At 43.2% G+C, this 5,758-nt stretch overlaps 1 pseudogene; it reads right to left on the reverse strand.

Annotated features, from left to right (window-relative positions):
* Positions 1–3,955: 3,955 nt before the first annotated feature.
* Positions 3,956–4,999, reverse strand: LOC100613004 (olfactory receptor 7E24-like; annotated as a pseudogene).
* Positions 5,000–5,758: the final 759 nt, after the last annotated feature.

Raw genomic sequence — 5,758 nt, forward strand, 5'->3', positions numbered from 1 at the left:
TAATTAATATTAATATTAATAATGGGAAACTTTTATTAGCAATTATTTCTTAATATTAATATTAATATCGGTCATTCATATTCCTGTTAATAATAAATGAGGAACAATTCATACTAATATTACGCCCTAACACCTCAGGGGGTGTACACCCAACTGTGATATTGCTCCTAATGTCCAGGGAGGGAGAGAGCATGATATTACGTTCAATATCACAGTAGGTGTAAACACAGCCGGTGATATTGATCCGAATATAATCTCCAGGGGGTGGAGTATGACGTTACTCCCAACATAGCACTGGGTGTGCATCCACCCGGTGAATTTGCTCCTAATATTCACGGAAGAAGAGAATGCCATTACTCCCAACATCACAGGAAGTGTACACCCCCGTGTGAGATGGTCCTTAAAAATATTCCAAGGCGGAGGAGGTGATATGACTACATATGTGGCAGAAAGTGGACACCCCCAAGGATATCGTTCCCATGATCCTGGAAGGAAGAGGATAATATTACTTTCAATATCACAGAAGGTGGACACACCCCCAATGATATTGTTTCTAATTGCAGCGTGTGAGAGGAGGACATGACACCCGATATCCCAGGGAGTAGAAACACGGCTGTGATATTGTTCCTAAAATTCAGGGAGGAAGAGGATGATATGACTCCCAATACAGACGGGTGTACAACCTCTGTACACAAAGGGTGTACACCGGTCTGCGAAACAGTTCATAATCTCCAGAGGGGGAGATGATATTACTCACAATATGATGAACAGGATGTGAGTCCACCGTGGATCCTAAGAGCCAGGGGGGCAAGAGGGGCTGGCTCTTACTCCCCGCATCGCGCGGGGCGCCTCGCCCCCCTGCCATTTGGATCGTAGTATCCGGGTAGGGAGAGGCGGGTGATATTACTCCCCGCATTGCGGGGGGTGCCTCTCCGCCCTCCGATTTGGATGGTAATATCCGGCGGGGGAAAGGCGGGTGATATTACTCCACGCATCGCGGGGGTCGCCCTCGTCCCCCTGTGATGTGGCTCATAATATCCAGGTGGGGAGAGGGGGTGATATTACTCCCTTTCTCCTGGTATGTTTTCTCTACTTCCACACTTGTTCAACACCCTGGGACATTATCTTCCATATTCTAGGAAGGTGTCACTGTTTAAGTCCCAGGGGGTATACACCCTGTGTTATTATGCGGGATATTGTAGCGAATTGTGAATCCTGATGTCACAATTCTCTACACACTCTGCTATTATTCGCAATACCCTAGCCGGACGTTAATAATTATGTCACAATGTGTGTACAGCTTGTGTTATGATTCTTAATCTCCTAAGGGGAGGTTGATTTTATTGTCACACGGAGTATTTTCCCTTTGGTATGATTCGGAATATCCTGGAGGGATGTCACTCCTTATGTCACAGGGTTTGTACGCCTTGTCAAATTACTCGTATTACCCTTGTAAGATATCACTCCTCATATCACCGAGGGTGTACACTCTGTGATATTATCGTCATATTCTAGGGAAATGTTGCTTTTAATGTCACAGATGTTGCTCACCTTGTGAAATTTTTCGTTATAGTTTTGTGGGATGTGACTCCTAACGTCAAACAGGGTGTACACACAGGGATATTACGTGTAATCTTCTATAGAAATGTTACTCGTAAATCACAGGTCCTGTACACCCTTTAATATTCTTCATCATATTCTAGGAAAACGTGACTACTAATGTGTCAGAGCGTGTAGACCCTGTCCTAAAACTCGCAATATCCCAGCGGGAGTTCACTACTAATTTCACAATGCGTGTACACCCTTTGATATTGTTCGTATTATCCTAAAGAGATGTGACTCCTGATGTCCCAATGCATGTACATTCTCTGATATTATTCGTTATATCCTCGGGGGATGTGACTTCTAATGTCACATGGCGTGTACTCCCCGTCTTCTATTTCATAATATCCTAGGGCAATTGTGCTGTTAATGACACAGGCGGTGTAAGCATTCTGATATTATTCATGATATTCTAGAAGGATGTTACTCCTAATGTCACAGGGGTGTACACCCTGTGATAGTATTCATAATTTCCCAGGGGTCTATACTCCTAATGTCACAGAAGATAACACCGTGTGACATTATTCGTAATATTCTGATGAGATGATTCTCCTAATATCACAGGGGGTGTACACCCTCTGATAGTATTCTTATTATTCTAGAGGGATGTCACTCTTAATGTCACAGGTGTGTTCCTTCTGTGATATTATTGAAAATATGCTAGCTGAATACTACTACTAATGTCACAATGCATGTACACCTTGTGATATTATTAGTACTATTCTGTGGGGATGTTACCCCTAAAGTTACAGGGGTGTACACCGTGTGATATTGCTCCCGATATTGTAGGGGGATGTTACTCCTAATGTCACAGGGGGTGTACAGCCTTCGATATTATTTGTAATCTTATAGAGAGATATTACTTTAATGATCACAGTGGGTGTACACACATGGGCTACACCCACTGGGATATTATTTGTAATACCTGAGGGAGATATAACTCCTAATATCACAGTGGGTGTACCCCATGTGTGTACATCCTGTGATATTATTTGTAATATCCATGGTAAACATTACTTCTAGTATCCCACAGAGGGTACACCCTGTGATATTTTTCATAATATCATAGGGAGATATTGCTTCTAATAACACAGTGAGTGTACACCATGTGTGTACACTCTGTGATGTGATAGCTTATATCCTAGGGAGATATTCCTTCTAATATCACAGTGAGTGTGCACCCTGTGATATCATTCGTAATCTCCTAGAAAGATGTTGCTGCTAATATCACAGAGGGTGTGCCCCCAGTGACATCATTCGAAATATCCTAGGGAGATGTTACTCGTAATGTCACAGGGGTTGTATACCCTGTTATATTGTTGTAATATTCTAGGGCGGTGTTACTTTTAAAGTCACAGGGGTGTACACTCTGTGATGTTATTCATAATATCCTAGGAAGGGGTTACTCCTAATATCACATGGGTTATCCTAGGAAGAGGTTACTCCTAATATCACAGTCCTAATATCACACCCTGTGATAGCATTCGGAATATCCAAAAGGGATGTTACTTTTAATGTCACATGGGGTGTACACCCTTTGATAATATTCGTAAGATCCTAGGGGGATGTTACTTTCAATGTCACCGGGGGTGTATATCATGCATATTCAACGCCTGTGATACTATTCCTAATATCCTAGGGGCATGTTCCTCCTAATGTCACATGAGGTGAACGCCGTATGTGTACACCTGCTGTGATATTATTCGTAATATCCTAGGGGAATATTACTCCTGATGGCACAGGAGATGTACACCATGTGTGTCAACCACCAGTGTCATTATTCGTAACATCCTAGGGGGATGTTTCCTTGAATGGCACAAAGTGTGCACAAAAGGTCACAGAAGGTGTACACCTTGTGATGTTATCTGCAATACCCTAGAAGGATGTTACTCCTAATATGTCACAGGGGTGTACACACTTTGACATTATTTGTAATCTCATAGAGAGATATGAGTTCAAATGTCACAGTGGATGTTCACACATAGTGTATACCCTGTGATATTATTCGTAATATCCTAGGGAGATGCAACTCCTGATATCGCAGTGCGTGTACCCGGTGTGTGTACACCCTTGATACGAGTCGTGATATCCAGGGTAAATATGACTCCTCATATCACACAGTGTGCACACCCTGTGATATTTTTCATAATATTTAAGGGAGATAGTGCTTCTAATATCACCGTGGGTGTACCCCATGTGTGTGTACTCTGTGACAGTATTTTTTATATCCTAGGGAGGTATTACTCGTAATGTCACAGTGGGTGTTCACCCTGTGATATCATTCTTATTTGACCTTGCTGCCTTTTTTAACCTACCCTACAAAAGGAATGGAACAGATAAGAAGGTATTGAGATTAGACTGTGCTGCCATGCAGCCGCCGCAGGACACTTTTAATATCCCCGTTTCTCAGGCTGTAGATGAAGGGGTTCAGCATGGGGGTGACCACCGTGTACGTCAGTGAGGCCACTGCACCCTTTCTCGGGGAAGATGACACATCTGAATCGAGGTACCCTCCAACACCTGTTCCATAAAATCAGCAAAAAACTGACAGGTGAGACCCACAGGTGGAGAAGGTTTATACTTCCCACCTGATGATGAAACCCTCAGAATGGAGGAAACAATTTTACAGTAAGAGAAAAGGGTCCCCGAGATGGGAAGAAAACCAAATACGGCAGCAGGGAAATACATGTTGATGTTCCTGGTGAAGGTGTCACAACATGCAAGATGGGGGAGTTGAGAAGGTTCCCAGAAGAAATTAGGAATTTCCACATCCTTGAAGCAGGTCATTTGTAAGGCAATCAAGTTGTGCAGCTGGGAGTCTAAAAGACTGAGGGAAAAAAAAAAACAAAAAAAAAAAAACAAAGACAACAAATCTAGGAAGCCACAGAAACATGGGTTCAAGATGGCTGAACGATATAGAGGGTGACAGATGGCTACAAACCTGTCATAGGCCATCACACTTAGGAGCATGTCTCTCTTCCATGCCTCCAAAAATGGCAAAGAGAGACATCTGAGTCAGGCAGCCTGCATAGGAGATGACTCTGCTGTGAGACTGGATGTCCACAATCATCTTGGGGACCGTGGTGGAGGTGAAACTGATGTCAGGCAAGGACAGGTTGGAGAGGAAGAAGTACTTGGGGGTGGGGAGGTGGGAGTCAGGGCTGACGGCCAGGATGATGAGCAGGTTCCCCAGCACCGTGACGAGGCACATGGACAGGAACAGCCCAGCCACGACCGGCTGCAGTTCTGGATCCTCTGAGAGTTCGAGGAGGAGGAATATAGAGACATCTGTTAGACTCTGTGGGTCTGTATCGTTTGGATACAACCCTCTTTTGCCTGGAAAAGAGGGTTGCAAAATCGGAAACAAGTAAACCAATACCCAGCATTGTGTCTGCATTTTGGATATAAGCAATACACAAGTCATGTTTTCCGATTTCCGAGCAATCCACACTCAGCAATATTTTGTAGTTCTGACAAGCTCAATTGCCTTATAATGCTTTCAACATCCATTGCTGTGTTATTCACGTCTTGCTGTACACAGCTGCCTTAGAGACACTAGCTTCAAGAACGTTCCAAGAACCAGATCATCATATATAACAAATTCGTAATTGCTAGAAAATACAGCCTAGCTTTTCCAAAGAAAAAGATGTAATAAAACCATTGTCTTCACTTTAAGAAAAAGGTTATCCTAATTAAAGGAAATTAAGAACTCAAATATTTAATTATTCTACTAGATTGATACAAATTCCCTTGATTTAGAACATTTGTAAACACTGTATAACAGCTGAGACCATGCCATCTGGAAATGAAATGAAAGTTGATAGTTCCTAAGCAGAAAATAGTTCCACATGCCATTTAGGTCCTAGTGATTTCATCATTCTGTTTTCGGACTTTTCTCCTTCCAGAGAGTAATTGCTTACTCAAATTGGTGGGTCTTGTTTTAAAATTCATGGAAGCTCTGACTCCTGTCCTTAGCTTAGGTGGACTTGGAGTTTTCATCAGAACGTTTGGCCGGACGCGGTGGCTCCCGCCTGTAATCCCAGCACTTTGGGAGGCCGAGGAGGGCGGATCACGGGGTCAGAAGATCAAGACCATCCTGGCCAACATGGTGAAACACCGCCTCTACTAAAAATACAAAAACTTCGCCCGGTATGGC

This window comes from Pan troglodytes, chromosome 2, assembly GCF_028858775.2.
Source record: "Pan troglodytes isolate AG18354 chromosome 2, NHGRI_mPanTro3-v2.0_pri, whole genome shotgun sequence".
Taxonomy (NCBI): domain Eukaryota; kingdom Metazoa; phylum Chordata; class Mammalia; order Primates; family Hominidae; genus Pan; species Pan troglodytes.